Below are 24385 nucleotides of genomic sequence, written 5' to 3' on the forward strand. Positions count from 1 at the left end.
TGAGGGGTTCAGACAAGTGGCACACATATGGAAGTCATCATTGCAGCTGATGGTATTCTCAGCCTGCCTGAGATCACCTGGTTAAATCAAACTTTAAAGACTAAAAGCTCTCTGAAATAAAATATTTACTGAGCTGTGATCAAAGGTGAAAGGAATGGCCTAGGAACAAATTCTCTAAGCTACCTGAAGCATGGTCAGACAGCAGCTGGAAAAATGTCCACCAGACCTTAGGGGGTCAGGGTGTTTTATAATGAAATTTTGGGAGAAGAAACAAAAATCATTTACATTGAAGCTGTGTTGGCTATAGATAAGAGCAGCAGGGCAATGTGAAGTTGGCATTCCTGGGACAGAAGTTTAGGACACAAAGAGAAGTTCTTATTGCTTCTTCCTTGGTTGGTTCTAAAAGAATTCCAGGTGGCCTTGATCTTCAGCATACATACAGAAAAGGAATGTGGAACAGCTTTTTTCTTTTTCTTTGTTGATTTAGCTTGAAGCTGTGAGTTAAAGGAACTTCTCTTATCTCTTTATTTCCTCTATTCTCTGGCTTCTAACTTAATTTAGGACATCTTAAAATTTTTCTTTTATCAACCTAGAGGGTGAATATGGAAAGAAAAGAGAGAAGATCTGAGGACTGAGCTCTGGGGCCCTCTGTTTTTTTAAAGACCAGTGAGTTAAGAACCTACAACATGAATGAGAGTGCAGGGGGACAATGATGGTGGTTTGGGGGTGCTGGGGTCCTGGTGCTGTGGGCTTTGGGAATGAAATGGGCAATGGCCATACTGGTACACAAAGGAACAGATGGCCTTTGTGAGGTGAGAGGCGAGAGGCCACCGAGGCTCTGGGTCACTTCTTCTGAATACCACTGCCCTTGGAATGGGATTGAGACAAATTGATTCATGGTGGCTGCTTTGTTATTCTCTCATTATGTCCCAAAGCATGTGAAGAGCTCCCCAAATTAAGTTACATCTGAGTCTTTTTCATAGCTTTCTGACCATAATTTATTCCACTCTTGAATGAATTTTAAAATACAGTCAAAAATATGCAATGGTTGGCTAGTAGACTGGGAAATCAGAATCACATTTTTGGCTCTGCTAATATAGACTCAGCCTATGGGGCTAGGATAAGGGTGCAGGGGCACTGACAGCCCCTCCTAGTGATCCCAAGCACACCATGGGCACTGAGCATGGCATCTAACCTGGCAGGTCAGCTCATGGTCTTACAGAAGATCAAGGCAGAAAGGAGATTTAGGGATTACCAACCTCAACTGATTCACTCCAGATATGAGCAATCTGTTGACTTGGGACTGCAGGTTGGGTAAACCAGAGTTGGCCCCAGAGTCTCAGACCCCATCTCAAGTTTCCCAGTATGTGTAGAACCAGCTGTAGATAGGCCAAACTAGAACCCCGAGAGTATCCCAGATTGCACCTGACATCCTCTGGATATGCTGACCATTTCTCTCACTAAGGACCATAGCTCCCTGAGCTGCACATAGGCACAGGCAAGAGGAGGTGTGGCTTAACCAGAGAAAATTGCAATTACAATTTTGTTGTCCTCTTATAGTTTCAAAGTCTGAAAATATGTGGAAAATTCCAGAAATAGACAACTAATAAGTTTTAAGTTGTGTATCATTCTGAGTAGTGTGATGAAATCTTATACTATATTACCCCCTCTTATCCAGGGTGTGAGTCATCTCTCTGTCTAGTATATCCACACTATCTGTGCTACCCACTCATTAGTCCTGTCAGTCATCAGATCAACCTTCCAGGTATTGTAGCCTTTATGTTCAAGTAAACTTAATTTTACTTAATAATGGTCCCAAAGTGCAAGAGTAGTGCTCCTTGTAACTTGATTGTGCCAAAGAGAAGCCATAAAGTGCTTCCTTTAAGTAAAAAGGTAAAAGTTCTGAATTTAACAAGGAAAGGGAGAAATTGTATATGAAGGTTGCTAAGATCTCAAGTACAATAAGATATTTCCAGAGAGAGAGAAAGACACTGAATTCACATAACTTTTTTTTCTATAAACACTAATTGAAGAGAACTATTGCTCTATTCTATTAGCAATTGTTCTGTTTCATTAGTGGTTATTGTTGTTAATCTCTTACTAGACCTAATTTATAAATTAAGCTTCATTATAGTTGTATTTGTGTAGGAAAAAAAAAAACCAGTATACATAGGGTTGAGTACTATCTGTGGTTTCAGACATCTACTGGAGTTCTTGAAATGTGTTACCCACAGATAAGGGCGAACTACTACACAAGACACTGTGGCTCACTGTGCAAAGAAGCTGCTACAGAGGCCAAATAGATCCTAGGTCACATCAGTAGCGAAAAGAGTGCTAAACAAGGGAGGAAACACAAGCTGTCTGTGCAGATGAGCTGGAAAGCATACCCAGGAGAATGCCAGGCTGCTACTAGGGCCAGCAGCAATGGAAAAGGAGAACACCAGCCACACCTCTGCCATTTCACACCCTGGGGGAATGTGGAGCTCCCACTAAGGAACCAACAGGGAAAGTGACCTCATGATTCTGCCTCTGATCTCCTGTGCTTTGCCAAGTGCCTCAGGGATGGGCAGTAATGTGTGAACATCACCTGGTTCTTGTTTATTCCAATGTCAGAAGAAATGACTGAGGAAAGAAAGCTCCTTTCACTCACGTAGTACTGAGTCCATAGAAATTGTGCAGCCTCAGAGTTCCTAGGAAGCCTACCTGCCCACAGCAATCCTCAGAGATTTTCTTCTGAAACAACAACCTGGGTTCTATTTTTGTAGCAGGAATCTGAAGGTATTGCTTGAATTGCTGGAGAGCAGAAGTCACAGGTCTCTCTGAAATTGTTCATCTGAAGCTATTTTTAGCAGCAAGAGAGGGAAGTGTTCCTCGCAGTGACATTTGAGCAATGTCCCTAATTCCTGAAAATCTACCCATGAGGATGGATCTTGACTTGTCTATTCAGGAGGCCTCTCCTGAGCAATTCTTGCATGAACTCTTGGGGGTCAGGCAGGACTCAGCCTTGGGTGGAGGGGAGGAGCAGATAATTTCATGATGGCAAAGTCAGGAAAGACAGAGAAATCACAGAAGGTTTCCCGAATGCTATTCAGCTCAGCTTCCTCATCTGATCAGGGAAGGATCTGAAGTCCCAAATCCAGATGTGCAGGGTATGGGTAGGAGCCTGCCTTGCAGTCCCTGCTCTAGCACAATCTGCTGGTGACTGTGCACTAGCTTTCTGCCCTGTCAGTCCCTCATCATAAGCACTGATTGTCACAAGGGAAATAAAAGGCCCTTCTAGATAACTTTCCTTGGATTTGTGTTGAAGGATCAAAACTGCGAAGGGATTGACATCGGGTAGAGTGGGAGTCAGAGGCACTACTGAGGTATAGAAGCCAAAATGGAAACTGGTGTATATAATAGAGTGAGACAAAGACAAAAGACTCCATGCTCCTCTTCCTAAGGTAGCACATCCAAGGGTGTGTGAACTTGTTATGTTAAAGGTTGAATTTTTCCCTATTTGGGTCAATAACTTAACATGCTGTGGGTCTGGCACTGTGATAAACATTCAGGGATACAAGGATGCATGGCCTATCTGTCCTGGGGAAGAATTCTGAGTTCTAGGTTTGGCCTGAGGGCTCTAAGACTCTATTCATTTCAGTAGTCCCAATGTCAGGCTGCTGGCAGCTGCTGACCAGGTGCATGACTTAAACCTGGCTAAGCAGATGTTTGAAATGGAGCCATGAGCTGGGAAAAGGAGCCCTGGATATGTCAGTGGCAGCCTCAGGGAGGTGATGATGCCATTTGCATTGTTCAGAGATCAGCCACTTGGAGCAGTGCATGTGCCAGGTGCTTTCTGAGTTGTTGTTTTGCCTGTGGCTCAGGTTTCTGCTCTCTCTTTGCTCTTGTTTATTTTCCAGTCTGCCAAGTATCCTTTTAATGAACTCCCTTTCTGATTGAATTGCTCAGAGTCAGTTTCTGTGAGTTAAGATTATACAAATTCCCCTCTATTAATCCAGCTGTCTTTGGAGGTTTGGTGAGAGCTGCATTTGTTCTGGGGAGACTGAGCAAGTCCACACACTTCAGTTGATGTGTCTGAGGAGAGGACTGTAGGCTTTTGGTTACAGTCTCCATGGGTGTCAGCTAGACCCAGTACAGTGGTCATCTTCTAGGGTCATTATGTGTGGAGCAGGAAGAAACCCTACAGTGGGCTATGAGAATTATCTGGAGATTTCTCAAGCAAGTATTTGGGGACAAGTTAGAAGGGAGTTAACTTCTCCCATTTAGGTCAATGGAGACTTGTACCATCATGATTTGGACAAAAAATGAGGCATAGCTTTATTTTATGGATGTAGGTTTATGGGAAGTAGTTCATATGGGTTATATATCAAAATATATGCAGGGCTGGTGTCGTAGCTCAGTGGTAGAGCACTCACCCATCATGTGTGAGGCACTGGGTTCAATTCTCAGCACCACATATAAATAAATGAATAAAACAAAGGCCCATTGACAACTAAAAATATATTTTAAAAAATACCATGCAAAAAAATTAGTCTTTTCGATAACAAAGGAGTTTTGTGTATTGTTTATATTTTCCCAGGCTTTTATTTCTGCTGTTGAAGATGTTTCTGTTGATATTTTCCCAATTAGAATCCTTTCCTAATTAGAATCTAGGCAGGACCTCTGGAATTAATAAGCAGCTTGGAAAAAGTAAACTTAAAACTGGACAAAAATGATCAAAATCAGTAGTTTAGAGCCTCTGAAAATAGACCAAAGTCATATAACAAAATAAAATGTGTTTATTCAAGAAAATGTACTGAACCTTGGAGGAGAAAGCAGGGTCTGTGATATTTTGGCCTGGAAATGTACCCATCTCCACCTCACCCCACTCGAATGGCTTGAAATTCTACTAGGACAGGGAGGACCTAAGTGTGTACTGCCAAATGTAAATTACTGTATTTGAAACAGAGTGAGGAAAATTCCACACCCAGGGGAGCTATCAAAAACAATAGCAATCTGAACAGTAAACAATCATGGAAGGTCAACATCCCAGCTGCTGAGATCACAATACTGGTTGGGGACTACAATAGAATGACAAACAGACAGAAATTTAATAGGGAGATCTAGAGACCAAGCCATTCCCTGTGGGCCTTAGTAAGGTACCATTTGTTCCTGGTGTCTGAAAGGTCGTGAACAATTGTGGCTGCATGTATGCTCAGCAGAGACCAGAGAAGGTCCTAGTGAGCTACTATTCCATGGCCAAATGTGAGGCTTTGTGAATTCAGAAAGCAAAAAAACCAGACTTATAAACAGCAGACTTATAAACGGTCCCAAGTCACACATAGATCCATTAGAAAAGGGATTGACTAAACATCATTAAGCATAATCTCTGACCAGTCATTAATTGACCACTAAGTGGTGTTGATCCATGAGTAATCCATAAGAAGCCAGTCTTTTTTTTTAAAAAATATATTTTTTAGTTGTAGATGGACACAATTCCTTTATTATTTATCTTTATGTGGTGCTGAGGGTTGAACCCAGTGCCTCACACATGCTAGGTGAGTGTTCTACCACTGAGCCACAACTCTAGCCCCAAGAAGCTGGAGAGATTTAGGGAATAAGTAGTCTTAAAAATTAAAGAAACAAAACAAACCCATAAACAACAACAAAAAATAATTGAAAAGAAACATCAGCAATTGCATACAGCACAAGAAATGGACTCCATAGAAATAGTTCAGGCAAATCATTAAACAAACAAAAACTTATCAACTTAAGGTGGAAAGAAAAGTCTAGAGTTGCTACAATACATTGTCTAATATTTCCAGTTTTCAATAAAAATTGTATGATGCTCATACATAAAAGAAAATATCAAGGGGCTGGGGCTCTGTGGTAGAGCGCTTGCTTAGCATGCATGAGGCACTGGGTTCCATCCCCAGCACCACATAAAAACAACAAACAAACAAACAACAACAACAACAACAACAACAAAACCATCTAAATAAACAAAATAAAGTTTTTTTAAAAGAAAATATCAAAAGGAACTGTCTGTGGGGATGGATGATGGATTTAGCTTAAAAAGACTTCAAAACAGTGTTATAAATATGTTCAAAGAACTAAAGGAATACAAATTAAAGAAGTAAATGAAAGTTTGATGACAATGACTTACTGAATACAGAATGTTAAAGAATTAGAAATAATGCAAAAAGACAAATGGAAATTCTGGAATTGAAAGGTATAATAACTGAAGTGAAAAATTCACTGAAGGGATTCAACAGCAAGTTTGAGCTGGCAGAAGAATCAGTGAAGTTGGTGATAGGTAAATATAGATTATCTAATATTCAAGTACAAAAGAAAAAAATAGATGAAGGCAAACCAATAGCCTGAGACATCTGTGGGACAATATCATGCAGCTTACGCATAATGAAAGTCCTGAAAGAGTAGAGAGACAGAAAGAGGAAAAAATTCCCACTGAAATAGTGGTCAATATAATTTCAAATAATGAAAATTATTATACACCCCAAAGATGAATGCATTCTAAGTAGGATAACTGTAAAGTGGTGTAACATAGAAACATAGTGAAACAGTTAAAAGACAAAGAGAAAATATTGAAATAAGAAACCCAGAAAAGTAACTCATTACATAAAATGAACAATTTGACCTCATTAGAAGCAATGTAGAAGGCAGTGGTGATATGATATTCAAAGTGCTCAAAGAAAAAAAAAAAAACAAACCATCAACCAAGAATTCTATATCCTGCAAAACTATTCTTCAAACTGAGGGCTAAATAAGAACATTCTCAAAGAAAGACAAGAGAAAGCTTCTTAGTAACAGACATACATTAAAGTATTACTAAAATATAATTTTGAATCTGGAAGAAAGCAGCATTAAATAATAACTCCATTCACATGAAAAAGCCAAGTGCAATAATAAAGGTAATTATGCAGGAAACTCAAAAAGTTAGTACAAATATATATATAACTTTAAATCTTTTAATTGGTTTAAAAGACAATTATATAAAACAACAATTATAAAGTTGTACTATTGAGCTTATATAAATTTGTAAAATATGTGACAATAATAACACCAAAGAGAAGATAAGCAGCAGAGGTAAATGAGTTCAAGGAAATGAAACCACCAGGGTAATGTGAATCCATAGGAAGAAATAAAGAATTTTGGAAGTGGTAAATATGGGGGTTAATCTAGAGATTCTAAAATATATTTTCTTTGTCTTCCTTAAAAACTTTAAAAATATGATTGCATACCATAATTTTAACGTTGTATTTTTGGGTTTATATTACATATAGACACAATATACATACAAATAAAAGCACAGAGTGAGAGAAGGAAATGAAGCAGTCTGGAGCAAAGTTTCTGTATTTTACTGGAATTAAGATACTATTAATCTGAAGTAGATTGCAAATAAATTCACACAGAAACTGTTTAGAGAATAACTCAGACATGAACAGAGGAATGAAAAAAACATAAGACACATAGCAAGAAAATAGCAAAATGGAAGATGTAAATCCAACCATGTCAACAATAGCATTAAATACAGATAAACATTCCATTCAAAAGGAAGACATTGTTATTCTGGATAAATAAATAAGAACTAATCATATGCTGTCTACATGAGACCCACTTAGATTCAAAGAAACCAATAGGTTGAAAGTAAAAGGATGAAAAAAAATTTATCATGCAAACTCTTATATTTTTAAAAATTTGGTCTTAAAATCTTTCATGAGAGTGACTGATTATAAGCTGCCTGATGACCTCCAGGACTTGGTCATGGATGTTTACAGGGGACATTTCACTGGATACTTCTTTATTGTGGGGGCAGCTGAATGCCTCATTGTCTAATTTCTTGCCAGTTGTTTCTTTCATAGGAAATTTGTTTATTTTAGAAGAAACCCTGTGGTTTTAAAATGTTTGTGTTGTTATTGCCACCAAGATAGCCACTAAGAGGAGACCCCTAACCAGGAAAGGAATTACCTTTGGACATGTAGGTCAGGTGAGACATATAGAAGGCAACTCAACAAAACACACACCCTAATAGAAGCAGAAAGAAGAGGCATTACACCTCACAGGGCCAATGGGAAGTGGGGAGCTGGCCAGTGCACGGTAAACCATGAATGGGAAACAAGAAAGAGAAAGAAAGACCTGTGGGCCAAGACGTTTATGGGGTGTAAACTAAGCGGGTTTTCTAGGGAAGTTATAATTGGTGGGTTTAGAGCAAGCAGGCATTAGTTCCATGGGTCACGCTGGAACTCTTTAATTATAAACATCTATGCACTGGACAACAGAACTGCAAAATATGAAAAGCAAAATCCAACAGAATTCAAGAGGAAAATGAACAGTTCAACAAAAATATTTGGAGATTTCAAGGCTTCACTCTCAATAATGGATAGAACAACTAGATGGAAAATCAGCAAGAATATAAAACAACATTTGTACAACACGATCAACAAATTTGACCTAACTGACATTTACAGAACACATCACCTAGCTGCAGCAGAATACACGTTTTTTCTTGAGCACACACAGAATATTCCCCATGAAAGACCATGTGGTAGGCCATAAAAACTTGAAGAGCAATTGTAAGACTGTCTACTGTTTCACACAAGTGTGATAAATCAGTAGATGAGCAATGACGAAGTGAGCATGGAGGTCCCTGAGCTCTGGGAAGACATAGCCACTCCTCTTAAGGACTTTCAATTACTCAAATTAGATCCACCCAGAATAATGTACCTTTTGATATGAAGTCAATGTAACTTTAATAATATATTTTCCTTCATAGAAGAACTAGATTGATGTTTAATTGAATAACTGAGAAAGTATGTATATGCTATAAAATGACTGCTTCCTCTCTGATGTCCTACAACTTCCACAAAGGAATATTCCTTATAGTCCACCCTAGCCAGAAAGATACTAGAAAGGGAGTTCTGGGGAATGAATGTGTAACAAGTGAAGGCATCAATTCTTTATGATCAGGATATAAATTTTATTTCCCCAATTGTATCTTGGTGGGAAGAACAGAGGTTCTTACTAAATCTAAAGACATTAAATTTATAGTTAAAAATATAAAGAAAAATTCAGGCTCCAATGGCTTTATTGTTGATTCCTACAACACACTTAGAGAACAAATAAACAATTGTTTACAAACCAGGAAATAGAAGAGGAGGGAATATTTCCAGTTCATTCTATGAGGATGGTGTTACCCTGATGCCAAAGCTAGACAGGGATATCACAAGAAAGGAAATTATAGATTAACATTTCTCATGAGTATAGAAACAACAATTCTCAACAATATATTAGCAAACCAATCCAACCCAGAAACATAACAAAAGGATGATATATACGATTAGGTGGGTTTATTCCAGGAGTTCAAGGTTGTTTTAATAATTAAATATCAATGAATACAGAATATTAATAGAACAAAAGGGGGGAAATCCTATGATATAGATACAGAAAAAAGCATTTGACACAATGCAGCACAGATTTCCAGGAATGGAAGGGAACTTCCTCAGCTCGACAAATGGCATTTATGAAAAATCAATAATAGCTAATGTCATATTTGAAGTTGAAAGACTAACCATTTTCTCTCTAATACCAGGAAAAGGCAGGAATATCCAATCACACCACTTGTATTCAACGGTGTATTAGGAATTCTAGCCAGTACATTAAGGGGGGGGGAATAAAAAGCATCTGAATGAAAGGGCAAACTGTCTTTTTTTGACAGATGACATGGTTTCACATGGGTAAATAATGGACACTCACCAAGAGACCAATAAACAAGTTCTGCAAGGTCACCTAAGACAAGATCAGGATACAAAATTCATTTGTATTTTTTGTACACATGCAATAAGCAATCTTAAATGAAATGACAAAAACAATTCCATTCACAAAATCGTAAAAATATTAAATGCTTAGGACTAAAATTACAAAAGAAAGTACATTGCTGAGAGGAATTAAGGAAGATCAAAATAAACGGGAAGATGCTCAATATTCATAGATTAGAAATCACATTATTAAGATGACAATTTCCCCCAAATTTATCTATAGATTCAATGAAAACTTCAATTCAATGAAAATTTCATGATTCGATGAAAATGCCAAGGCTTGTAGAAATGAAAAATCAAATACCTGGAATAACCTGTCCAAAAAAACCCCAACTTTGTGGACATACACACATCCCAATTTTAAAATCTATATGAATCTAAATAATCCAGGTAGTGAAACTTGTATAAGGATAGACATATCTGTATACAGCGAAATAGACAGAATGGTCCAGATAATCAATGGAATAGAAGGAAATGGCAAACATTTATATATATGGTCAATTAATTTTCAGCAATGGCATAAGGCAATTCAAAGGGGAAAGGGATTTTTAATAAATATCATTGGAGCAATTGGATGTCCATAAGCAAAAAGATAAATTTAAACACTTGCTTCACATCATAGACAAAAATTAACTCAAAATGTTTAACAGACTTAAATTAAGAGCTAAGCCCATAAAACTTTGGTTATAAACCATGGGAAACAATTTTAAGGATCTTGGGTTAGGCAAAGAAAACTTATACATGTTGAAAAAAAGTGGATTCATAAAAATAAATAATGGATCAATTTCATCAAAGTTAAAAACTAAAACCCTTTTCATTTCAAAAGACATTATTAAGAGTAAATTAACAGTAAATGAAACTGTTCTCATTTATCAGAGTTAAACAAGCCACAGACTGAAATTATTTGTAAATCATTAAACAAACCCATATAACTTAATAGGAATAAGAAACAATTAAGAATGAGCAAAATATTTGAATAGACGTGTCATCAAAGAATGCCAAAATGGCCATTCAGCAGTTGAAAAGGTGCCCACTGCTCTTCAGGGGAAGGCAAATCAAAATCCCAATGAAATATTACCTCATACCTGTCAGAGTGATTATCATCAAAAAGACAAAAGAAACCAGTGTTGGTGAAGATGTGGAAAAGGGAAGTCTCATACACGATGATGGGAATGTAAATTCGTACAGTCATTATGGAAAACTATGGAGGTTTCTCAAAATATTAGAAATACAACCGATACATGGTCCAGTAATCCCTAACAGAGTATATAGCTATAGGATTTGACATCAGTATGTTGAAGAGATAGCTGCACTCCCATGTTCACTGCTGTATTATTCAAGTTAGAGAATCAACCCAGGTCTCTATCAGTGGATGAATAGTGAAAAAACATGTGGCATATATACACTACGAATACAACCTAGCCTCTAAAAAGAGGGAAGCTCTGTCATTGGCAACAACATGATGAATCCAAAGGACATTATGTGAAGTGAAATTAGCCAGGCACAGAAAGACAAATACTGTGTGTTCTCATTTCTATATGAAAGATAGAACAATCAAAAAGTAGAGTGGGCTGGGGTTGTGGCTCAGTGGTGGAGCATGTGCCTAGCATGTGTGTGACACTGGGTTAGATCCCTAGCATCACATAAAACTAAATAAACAAAATAAAGGTATCTATCTACAACCAAAAAAAAAAAAAGTATAGTGGTGGCTACCAGTAGATGTCAGTGGGGGGATTTGGTTGAAGGGTACAAAGGAGAAGTATTAGAAGTAAGGAACATGTTAATTAGCTTGATCCAGTTAGTTCACATTATAGACATATGTCATAACATCATTTTGCTCCCTAAATAGATACAAAATAATTTACAAATATACAATAACAAATTAAATAAAGTTGAAAGACAAATAGCCTAGGGAGAAGATAGTTGCAATATAAATGTTTTGCAACATTATTTAAAGAATAATAACTCAATAGGAAAAATTTGACCAATCAAAAGAAAAAAAAACGGGTCATCATAATGAATAGGCAATATGTAGAAAAGCAATATTGAATGGTGAGCAAATTATCAAGAAAATGTCTATTGAAACCCATAGATGCAGAGATGGGGGACACTTTGACACTATCAGGTGATGGCACAAATACAAGGAGACTAGAACAAAGCAAAGAAAGTTACCTGGGGTCCCCTGCCCTGATCCATAAACTTGGAAATCCAAACACACAATCTTTCTGGTAGGCACAGGTTGGCACAGGCTGCCCTTTGGGGTCCCTGAAGAGTCAGAGAAGTCTGATTACCATGCTGCTGTTTTGTGCAGTTTCCAGGCCATTTCACCAGGACTGCTGAAGGGCACCTGCAGAGAAGCCCAATGCCTCTTGTGTCCAAGTGTAGCCTTGTGACTGGGTGTACATATATGTACATATGCACAGTTACATGCAGACACATGTGCATGCACACAGTCTCATGCTCACACTTATGCACACATATCCTCATACATGCCATACATATGTACACACATGTGTGCAAAACTTCATAAATTCAAAGGCATGCATACAGATACACATTTGTACACACACAGCCTAATGCACATGTGCGTGCGCATGCACACACACACACACACACACTCTTAATCTTATTGCATGCTCATGCAAGCCCATTGCTGCTTTTTGAATGTCAACAAGATAAGAGGAACACCGTTGGAATGCAGTTTTTTTGAGAACTGACATCCTCAGAGAATAGGATTCCTGATGGTGATAGCAAGAAGACCTTCAATGACAGTCTCCAGTGAGGAGGTGACCCCCACATTTCTCAACATTCCTACCATTTTAGAACTCTTCCTTCTTACCTGGGAGCCTCATCTCCATGGAAGAGACCAGTGGGCACAATGGAAAGGCAGAGCAATGCAGGGGATAGCATAGAACCTGAAAAATAAATAGAACAAAGCAGAAACCCCTCTTTATTTTAGATATTTATATATTCAAAGAAACAAAGGGTGAGGTATGTAGAAGGAATAAGAATGACATGAAGATGATAAGATACACAAAGCTAAGAGTGTTAGTTCCTCTTTGCTGTTTCAGTGGCTGGGAATTTGTTTTAGGGAAATAACATCAAATCATGAAAACTCTGCACTCTTCATGGCTAATAATCATCAACATTAGTGCTCACTTAAAATGGCAACAATAGAGGGACCTCAAGGCGAATTGATTGCAGTAAATCAAAATGGCAATTTAAAGACCAAGAAGCAATTAACCAAGATTCACTATGACATAGTCACAGGTAACTGCTTATGTGCTATTTGCACATGGGTAACATGTATATCTGCCTAGGGAGAATCAAGTACTTGGCGAGATCATTTGCAAAGTTTAAAAAAGGGAGGTGGTCATCACATTGCTGATTATTCAATAAGCTATCCTTTCCTTTTAAAATCTGAAAAAAATATAGTTGATGCTTTTGGAGGGTAGGTAAGCAATAGGGTCTTCTGGTAGAAGTGGCCACTTTGGAAGCCACTAACCAGCCCCATGGTTCCTGGAAGTCCAGAGTCACATCAACATTCTGTCTTAATCAGGCTACTCACAGAGAATTCCTTCACAATGCCGAAGGGCCAGCAGATGGCCTTCCACACTGGGTTATATTTATTAACATTTAGCCTAGATTTCATTGACAATACTAAATGTTGGTTCTTTAAACATTCGGTTTCATTATTTGCAATGGTAATTTCAGTAAACAGTAGCTATTCCAAAGCTCTGTAGTGTGAAATTAAATTTGTTGGTTAATTAATTGGAAGAATGTAGCAACTTCACTCTGCTCAGAGATTATGGCATTGAAGTTAGTGATCTGTAAAATTACTTACAATATAGCAAAGCCAAAACAATAGGATAAATAAACTTAGCAACTTTTAAACACTAGCAAGCACTGAGAATTTTGGAATGATGCAATTGCACAGTTAACACTTCGCCCTATTCATTATAGGATGCTCTTAATGCACGTGTACAATTTAATAACAAATTCCTTGTTTGCTTAGTGCTTTGGGATCACTACATCCCCTGATTTGTCTGCTTGGGCAATGTTTATTTTATTAACATTGCTTTTGACAGAACATGCATTTGGAGTGCTTTACCCTAGTATCAACTGGAAGGAAGTGCAGTTATTCAGAGAGCTGCTTTCTAGCTGGACTTAATTACCTCAAAACAGTATTTTCTATTAGCTTGTTATAAGCTTCCAGTTACAAATTATAACATGAAAACCCTAAAATAAGGACATTTAAAATGGTTGACTTCAAAAGATAATTGCCACCAAATGTTTGATCTCCATTAGGGGGCCAAAAACATTACCGATTATGATAATGAGATGCTATTTTTTTTTCACCTACTGGTTGGCAAGGATTAAAAGGGTGGATAATCCCAGTGCTAATGCAGCGGGTGAGAAAGCATCTGACATACTTTTCCAGAGAAGTGGAAATTGATACATTTATGAAAGCAACTTGGCAAAAATTTTATATCAAATATGTACCAAAGCCTTTGTATACTATCCCCTTAGATATTTCACATCAGGAAACATACTTTCAGGTACAACTGTGGATGTGCTTAAAAGTGTATGCACGAGCAGTTGAGTTGCAGGGCTATTTATGATAATGAAATAGTTCAAATGATGAGCCTTTATTGATTCTGGCCAACAATATGGTACAGATTAAAATAAATTACATGGTGTTCATTCAAAGGGATAATTATGCAGAAATTGAAAACAAGATGGCAGGAGACAACATAATGAAATGGAAAGATGCTTCTCTACCAGTGTCGAATTGAAGATAAAGACTATGTGCAAAATGAACAACTGTTTCCTGAAAGGCACATGTACCCTATTGCTAGATTCACTTAGGGGTTACCAGGGTTACCTCAGCATGTGGGTTAGGTGGGGACATTTACTTCCTTCCTTTTGTTTGCCCACACTTCTTCATTGAGCCATGACATGGTTTTGTAATAAGAAGAAATACCACAAAATGATTTAAGACACAATAATAACTTCTTCCCCCCAAAAGGGGTAGGTGTACATCTCACCTTGTGGGGGACAATGGAATTGTCAGTGAGTGAGAATAAGTTGATTCCAGAAAGATTGTGATAACTGTTTTTTCTAAACACCTTGTTTTTGTGTCATGCTTGGAAGCCAAGAACAATATGAAATTCAAGGAGAGTGAGGTCAGTTTCCAGAGGCCCCTAATTCTAGTCAATGGCAGCTATTGCCCCTTGAGTAAGCAGAAACATCCCGTCTATTAAAATACTTTCAAAACTTTCATTTAACATCACTCAGAAATGACCAGGAAACTTGTCTGTCTCTGGTCTCCTCAGATGTTTTGTGCTCTGTATAAGAAGCTCAGTCAGAGTAGCCATGGGGACTAGACAGAAAAGCGCTCTAAGAAAATCAAGTTTATTTTACTCCCAGGTTCTGGAGATGGAGGTGCACAGCATACCAGGCAGGGCCACTTGGGGAAGCCTTGGTGGTCAGGAGGCAGGAGACGGCAGTACGGGGCAAGCTCAGGCCATGGTCTTTACTGGGATTTCTGAGGCAAAGGAAGGACAGGGCAGGGTGAGCAGTGTAGGACTGGCTGGTTAGAATAATTATGGTGGGCTCTGAGCTATGGGGGGTGGTCCTTAGTTGTTTGGAACTTGGCCCTGGGATGATGAAGCATAGAAATGTTGTCTGAGGGTGGGAGTAGGGGCATGTAGGGTGTGGGGGGCAGATGGAGGTGGTCTGGTTGAGTATCAAGTAGTTTTTATATCAAAGATCTGCTCCTACTGAGGCCCTATGTGATAGCCAAGAATTGACTAGCTACCTTTCTTGGACCAGAAAGATGTCAAAACATTATACACAGAAAAAAATTAAAATATAAATCATACAGCACTGGAAAGATGCCAGATAAAATTGAAATTCCTAGACTGTGGTACTTTTCCAATACACAGGAAGAGGCTCATGAGAATAGAATAATGATGCTCTGCTGAAGTCCCTGATATTGGTAGTGCCTCCCTTGGGCCCTGGTGGGTCTGCTTAGTCTCCGAACTCGATGTTGAACATGATTCTCCTTAGCTAGATTGTTTGTATACATCAATGGTAACTTTTATCAGCTGCCACACATTGACTTTGGTCACCAAGACAGAGTTACACGCAGATTTTTAGATAGCCAATGTGAAACACTTGAGAATCCTTTAAGGAAGACTGCCACACGCTGGAGGACATTGGTAGTAGGTACTATCGTGTGTGGGGGTGGAAGGAACTGCTTTAGTCTTGAGTTTGTAAGCATCAAATTTGCGGGAATTTTTCCATGAACCATAGGCAGGTCTCAGACCAGAAAAAACTGGAGTGGAGTTGTGTGCCAGCCAATAGGGCTGACCCAGGGGGATGCTGGCACTCAGCAGTGGAGAACCATGTCCTGGCTGAGGAGGGGAGGACCTTATGGGGCTAGGGAGAAGCTGGGCTTTCATTACACAGGGCTGTTACTGAGACATGGCCCACACTTTGGTCTCAGGAACTCAACTCCTTCACCTACTTGGGTAGAACTTCAGGAAATGGCTTTTCTATCCTCTTGATCCTTTCCCTTCATCTCTACTTTCAGCCACAGAAAGGGCAAAAACCATGACGAGGCTGGGAAAAGGTGGAGAGTCACAAAGAGAAAGAGGATAGAATCCCCTTCCTTTTTTTCCCCCAGGTCAAATGAGGGGAAAGCAAGAAGATTTGATTTTTAATGGAGGAGGAGTGTAATATAGCACAAGCATTTTTATTACTCATTCGAGACACTTACAGGGTCTTAGTGATTGGAGGGTGGCTAGCACAGTCAGCAGGACTAGCTTGCTGAGACCTGGGTGCATCCTGTTAGAGATGCGCAGCTGTCCAGGGACGGACAAGAGTCATTCACAGCTGCGTCAACCTCATTGCTATTGCTGAGGGATCCCTGGTTCTCTGGCATCCCTCATCACATTCAGTGGTCACCACTACAGACCCACTGCCCATGAGCCATTGAGACTCACTGTACCAGTGGGAATGACTGCACTGTTTTGTTTAAACTGTGCTATTTGAGATTAGCTTTACTTTGCAAAATTGCCGGTTGTAAAAATCATTCTTTGTTTTTCCCTTTGCCAAGTTCTATAATTCCTAAAAGAATAATCCCCTTTAAATTGCTGAGATATTAACTACGATAATCAACTATTCCAGGAAAAAAGGACAAAGAAAAAAAATTATCTGTTCCCAGACCTCCTAAATAGTAATCTGTCTTTAGTTTTTCAGAACCGTGGAACACCTGGTGGTCTTCATATAACATTAAAGTCTGGGCCGAGGACTTATGAATTCTGTACTCCAATTAAAAGAAGAATAGAGTTGAGGATATGGCTCTGTGGTATAGTGCTTGCCTAGCATTCAAGATCCTGTGGATTCTATCCCTAGTACTGCCAACACACACACACACACACATTTAATTAACATGAAAATAATGTGTTTATATAATGAATTATAGAACTGGCCCAAGGTCAAATGTCATTTGTAATCCTAGGAATGTTTAAAATAAAAGCAGCCCCTGAAGATGTGCAACTCAGCACATGGCCCTCCTGTTTATTACCCCATTCCTCCCCGCTTTTCCTTCCCATAAAGACCCTTTCATGTACCTGAATTCTTTGAAATGTCCATTAGGATGAGAGTTTGGCCATTTTCCTAATCAGCTAGCTTATCATGATTAAGCCTGATTTCCTTCCCACTAACTCCAGTCTCCCAAGTATCAGCTGTCATGCAGTGAGCAGAACAGAATCTTGATCTGTAATACCAATGTGGTTTCTCTGTGGCCTCAGTTGATGAGAGTAAGAATTATCAGAAGATGCAACTGTGAAGGTGCCTGGGTTGGTGACTACAGAGCTCCCAGGTTACAGCTAGGAGACAGAGCAAGGTGAACAATCCCTGACCACATAGGACGCCAGTGGTAATCTGGGTCAAGAGCCTGGAGTTCTGGGTTCTACCTGTATCCATCATACTCCTGACCCTGCTCCCCTCCACTGGGAATGTGGTTTCCCAGGCTGGGGCACTGGGGGAGTAGGGTTCAGAAGTGGATTTGTCCAGGCAAAACCCATGTTTGGTGCCATTGAACCCAGATTCCTCAATGAGGGATAGGGGTGACAGATGTGCCTGCTCCCTCTTAGCAGCTGCAACAATATTAGAGGAACTTGAAGCTCTACTGCTCACCCCTTCTCCAAGCTGGATCCATTCTGTAGCCCACAGTGGTAGGAGACAGTAACAGGAAGCACAGGCAGCCCAGGACTCCAATAGATGCCTTGATGGGGAAAAGAGGAAAGGAGGACACAAGGCCTCATTGCTCATGATACAAACTAGCTTATGAAAAAGCAAAACAAAAACAAAACAGTGTTGGAATTTATTGACTTTATACTTCAAGGCCAACATTAAAAAGACCTCAGGTGTGGCTCAGCACAGAGCTGATGTCTCAGTTGTGGCTTTTTGAGTGTGTGTGTGTGTGTGTGTGTGTGTGTCCTTGTTTCTCTCTGTATCTCTCTATGTGCCTCTCCCTCCCCCTCTCTTTCCCTCATCCTTATCCTTAGAAGGCTGTAGCTTCCCTGGCTCTCAGCTCCAGCCATTTCTGGAAGCAAGAGCAGCATTCCCCCCAACATTCTCAGCAGGTCCTTTGGGTTGGCTGTGATTGGCCTGGTCATGTGTCATTCCTGAGCTAATTACTATGGCTGAGAAATACAGCTCTCTGGCCAGCAGCTGTCATGTGGAACAGCACCTTGGAAAGGGGAGACAGGTCCTCCCACCTGCCAAATGACAGGCTTAGCAGAGTATCTGAGGCCACTCAGTGACATGATCTGATTTCTCCCTCTAGAATATAAGATGAAGGAGCAGAAGATGTGAAGATAATGAAAAAACAGAGCTCCAACCACCTATAACATCCAAACTTTTACACCAGGAGGACTGTGTTAGTTAGCTTTCTATCACTGTGACAAAATACCTAAGTTAACAAACTAAGAGGAGACCATCTTGTTTTCCTTTAAGCTGGCAGTGACTGTGGGTCCATGCACTCTTGAACCATGAAGCTACTAACCAGAGCTGGGTCCCTCTTGAGATTTTATTCTCTCAAAGTTGCCCTGAAGTTAAAGGCACAACCGGCCCCTGCAAGAGTTCCTCTACATCCTCAGGACCTTGAACTTTCCACAGTACTCAATGGTTTGATGATTGCTTCTCCAGAAAACTATGCTTCTGCATCAAGAATTGGTTGTTTATGAAAGCAAGCAGTAGATGTGAGGACTCCAGCAATTTAAGAACCTGTCATTTGATGCATCTTGCATCCAGTTTAACTACAAAATGAGTTTTATCTTTCAAGATAACCTGTAGAATTGAAGCAGTTGGTGCTAAATTAAGTGTGGGAACAACAAAGGAAAATATGGCTGACACTGAGGGGTACCTGTGGGATGCTGTCGATATTCTAATGGAGTTCCTGCTCAATGTCACCAAAGAAGCAGGTTGGGGAAGTGGCTGCCCTTCAGTCTCAGCTAAGGATTGACAAAAGTGTGGCTTTTCAGAATTTACAAGTTTTTCACAGTGAAAATTTCCATGCCATGGCTTACCAGAAGGCCTTGGGTAATTCCTTGTATTGTCCTGACTATAGGATTGGAAAAAGGACATCAGAAGAGCTACATTACTTCATTCAGAAATATTTTACAAGCACAAGAATGACTTTGATTGGACTTGGGGTGAGTCATCCTGTTTTAAAGCAAGTTGCTGAACAGTTTCTCAATGTAAAGGGTGGGCTTGATTTATTTGGTGCAAAGGCCAAATATTGTGGAGGTGAAATTTGAGAACAGAATGGAGACAAGTCTTGTCCATTCTGTAGTTGTAGCAGAAAGTCTGCCATAGGAAGTGCAGCACACGCATTCACTGTTCTTCAGCATGTCCTTGGGATGCTGGACCACACGTCAAGAGGGGCAGCAATGTCACTACCATCCTGTACCAGGCTATTGCCAAAGGAAATCACCAGTCATTTGATGTTTCTGCTTTTAATGCCGGTTACTTGGATTCTGGACACTTTGGAATTTACACAATCTCCAAGGCTGCAGCTGCTGGAGATGTTATCAAGTAAAAACAATTGCTCAAGGAAACCTTGCCAATGAAGATGGCCAGACTGCTTAGAAGAAGCTGGAAGCTGGATACCTAATGTCAGTGGACATTAGATTTCCTGGATGATGTTAGATCCCAGGTTCGTTTTCTCTCTCTCTCTCTCTCTCTCTCTCTTATTTTGTTACCAGGGATTGAACACAGAGGTGCTTTACCACTGAGCCACATCCCCATCCCTATTTAATATTTTATTTAGAGACTCAGAGTCTTACCAAGTTGCTTAGGGATTTGCTAAATTGCTGAGGCTGGTTTTGAACTCATGATCCTCCTGCCTTAGCCTCCTGAGCCACTGGGATTACAGGCATACCCCACTGTACCTGGCCTAGTTGCTGGTTCTTATATGCCACCATCCACCCTCCTTCAGCAAACTGACTCAGTGGCTGATGCTGATATCATAAATGCTACAAAGAAGTTGGTTTCTGGCTAGAAGTAGGTGTCATCAAGTGGAAATGTGGTCCATACACCTTTTGTTGATGAGTTGTAACACTGAAGCAAATATTTCTGGGGAGAGAACAGAACGTTTTCTTAGCCCAGAGCAGCAAACACATGAAAGTCAAATGTCTGTAATAATTTATCTTTTTTTTTCTCAATGAGGTAAAATATCATAAAACATAAATACAGGTAATTATTCCCAGGTGACCTAGAGTCAATAAGACATTCTGCTTAAATGTTACAAAAAATTAAGAACTTAAAGGAGGAAAGGTTTATTTTGGCTTATTGTTTCAGTCCATGGTCATTGCCCACATTATTTCAGAGTGTAGCAGAACAGTGCATTGTGGCAGTAGTGTGTGGTAGAGGAGTCTGCTTACCTCATAGTAGCCAGGAAGCAAAGAGGGAGAATAAAAGGACTGTGGTCTCAATATCTCTTTCAAAAGCACAGCCCCAGGGACCTAATTCCCTCCCACTAGGCTCCACTTCCTAAAGCTCCCACCATCTCCCAATACAGTACCACAGGCTAGAGACCAAGCCTTTAGACCATGGGCCTTTGTGGGACATCCAAACCACAATAAGGACACAGAAGAATCTGCCATGGCCTTGTCAATGCCTGGATCTGGACAGTAGGATGGAACCCTTCTCCCTGGGGGTGGATAGTGAGACGGACCAAGAATGGGGAAGGGTCATCAGCAGTTGTTCAGACTAACAAGATTTATCTCCCAGGCTCTAGAGACCCAGGGACAGTGAGGGAGCCATCGGGCACAGCAAACTTTCCCACAGCCTAGCAGAGTCACCTTCTTCATATCTGCTACCCACCCAAAAGTCCCCTCCACAAAGATCTCTGCATTAAACTCTCATGAGTATCTGGCAAAATAGGACAAGAAGGACTATCCCCTTGTCAAAAGACAGACCTGGCTTTAAATTTTTTTTTTCTTCTTAGATATACATGACAGTAGAGTGTATTTTGACGTATCATGTATGCGTAGAGTCTAACTTATTCTAGTTAGGATTCCATTCTTGAGGTTGTACATGGAGAGCTGGGTTTTTATGGTTTTCCCCTTTCTGCCTCTGCTGCCAGGATGGAGAGCTCCATTTGGATCTTACAGACTGAGGTCCCCCATTGTATCTCCTGAAACATGGGGAGTCATAAGTGAATATACCAGAAGAATTCTTTTTTTTTTTTTTTTTTTTTGTGGTGCTGGGCATTAGACCCATGGCCTTCTGCATGCGAAGCAAGCAGTCTACCAATGGAGCTATATCCCCAGCCCTACATACCAAGAGAATTCTAATATCTCTATCTTGTAGCAACTTAACCTCTGGGATTTCAGAATCTGGCTCATGGCTTCCTTTGAGTAGGAGATTAGCAGGTGTTGGGTTAACTGGAAGAGGAGAAAGAATTTAGGCCCTGAACTTAAAAAAACAAGAAGAAAGAGAGAATTTGGAAAAGATTTTAGGGAAATCAAAGCCTGATGATAAACCTAGAAGTAACTCTTCCTTGCCTGACTGTGGTGTTCCATCTTGGAAGCCAAGCAGGTGTGGTTCATGGCCATTTCTTTGACTTGGATCCATCACTGGGGAATTTGGGGATGTCTGTCCAAGAAGATGGGAAGGGATATGTGGGCTCCAGTGGGCAGGACTTTCTGAGATCTGGACCAACTGTCTGTCCATGTCTTTTGGGAGATCTTGAAATTGATTTGGTTCAGGATCATTTTCCCTTTCCTCTTTTGAGATGAGCAACCCCAAATAGAGTCTGGGGCCTTGTGCACAGGGACTCTGGCTCCTGGTCCAATTAACTTCCATTAGCATGTAAGTCAGACTTGAGTCCCCAAAGACCAGTGCAGACCCAAGCAAAGGAAATTGTTTTTTTCTACCTTTACATTTTCAGAGGGAAGATCTTTCAAGAGGCAATTTCAGAACGTTTCAATTTGAGATTCATAGTTAAGACTAAAGTAGGCAAAGTAAATTATTAAAAAAACTTATGACTTCAAGTGGATTTGACTGAGATATCCACTCTCTGAAGAGCTCTGTCCCAAATTACCTAACACTTGCCTGCTTGAAATGTCCACTGAAGACCACCTCTGGCCACACTTCACTATTTATAAAAGGTCCACCATCCCTTAGTAATTAAACCCTGTGAGGTTAGGGGTGTAGCTCAGTAGTACAGTGCATGCTTAGTGTGTGTGAGGCCCTGGGTTCAAACCCCAGCACTAAAACAAAACAAAATCTGTGAAAGTAGAGATAACCTTCATGTTGCCCACTGCTCTCTTTCCAGTGCCCGAAATATGGCTAATAAATAGTTATTAAACATATGAGTGATGAATTGAATTGAGTGAATGAATTCCTCTGTGGATCAAGCTTTCTTATATCTGAGCAGTTCTGGCTGTTTTTTTAAAAAATGTTTATCTCTTCCTTCAATCTCCTCCTTGCAGCTTCTGCCCTTTGGGATGCACCATACAAATTGCTTTTCACTTCCTCAGAGGTTTGGAATAGATGTGTTGCCTGATCTACCTCGTTGCCCATCCCTTAGGGGATTTTTTTTTTCTTTTGGGCTCACCTCCTCCCACATTCTCCCATGATCCAGTCAGCATCTTTGTTTTCCTTCTTGGAACTGGTCCCAGGTATTTGTACTCCCTCTGCTCTTTGAAGGTGCTGTTCAGAAATGTGTGCAACACTGCAGTGTACCCTGACCCCTCTGCACCCTGGCCCCTAACTGCCTTATGCCCCTGGACCTGCCTTATCTCAATATTGGTCCACGAACCCTTGCAACTTTGCATATTTATTTTACAGAAGAAACTGGTGTTCATTGAACGTGCCGTCCTAAGAGGGCTCTGTATAAACAAGGGAGGCCTGGAGAAAGGGTCTACTTCTTGAGAGCTCAGGTGTGCCCTCCCACCTTCTGGTTCTGTCATCACAACAGCATCTTCCTCCCTCCCTCCCTTCCTCCCTCTCTCTTTCCCTCCCTTCCTCCCTCCCTTCCTTTCTTTTCTGCAGTGCTGGGGATTGAAACCAGGGCCTTGTGCATGGTGGGGAAACACTCTGCCACTGGGACAGGGATTTGTTAATTTTCCCAGGGTGGCCTTGAATTTATAATCCTCTTGCCTCAGCCTACCTATTAGCTGGAATTATAGGTGTGCCCTGTTACAACATCTTTCTTTGTATGGTGGACAGCCAACCCCACACTCCTTAGTGACCATTTTTGGACCTTTTTGTTGAGGAATCTTTCTCCCTGAATTCTGTCTCTCCTCCCTCTGCCTAAGGTCCAGGCTCAGCACAGCCCCCAGGTCCCCAGGTCAGCCTTGTCCCACTGTAGGAGGTGACCTGTGTGCTTCTTTGAAGCTCCCGTGTGGTTGTTATCCCTCCCTTCATTTCTGATTATCAACTGCCTTTGATGTATACAGATCTTGTCTCCAGAGTCTAAGAGCAGTTTATTTTGTGGATGGCTACAGGGTTCCCTGTCAATGAACATCCTGCTAATGAAACCAGGCCATTCATTCATTTATTCATTCAGTGACTGAGGGCTGAGTCTCTCTGGGCCATGAATTATCTCTGGTGCTGGGAACACACAGTGAACCCTCAGGCAGGGTACTCCCCTAATGGAGTGATGAAACATACCCCAGGTGCTAGGGGCTTGTCAACTTGTGGGTGGGAGTGGATGAGGTCTGCTAAGGAAGACACCTTGAGTAGACTCTGTTCTAGGACAAGGAGAGGCCAGGATCCTCTTGAGAAGTTGGTGATGGTTTTATAGAAACTTAATTATTTCACTTATCATATTTCTTTTTTTCTCTTTGGCTATTGGGAAATCTTAGAAGAGGGTAAATATTTTGAGCTCCTAGGTCCTCACCTTTGCTGTTGTTCCTTCTTTGGCTTCTGCTTCTGCTTTTACTGTCTGGGTTGTATACAGGCCCTATGATTTAATATGATCTCTTTGGTTCCCTCATTCATTCCTAAAACAAGTCTGGGTCTAAAATTGTTGCTATACAGACAGA

General features: G+C 40.3%; 1 pseudogene; it reads left to right on the forward strand.

Annotated features, from left to right (window-relative positions):
* The first annotated feature begins 18880 nt into the window (after positions 1 to 18880).
* LOC113190293 (cytochrome b-c1 complex subunit 2, mitochondrial-like) lies at positions 18881 to 20448 on the forward strand (annotated as a pseudogene).
* The last annotated feature ends 3937 nt before the right edge of the window (positions 20449 to 24385 follow it).

The sequence above is a fragment of the Urocitellus parryii genome, chromosome 3, assembly GCF_045843805.1.
Source record: "Urocitellus parryii isolate mUroPar1 chromosome 3, mUroPar1.hap1, whole genome shotgun sequence".
In the NCBI taxonomy this organism is placed as follows: domain Eukaryota; kingdom Metazoa; phylum Chordata; class Mammalia; order Rodentia; family Sciuridae; genus Urocitellus; species Urocitellus parryii.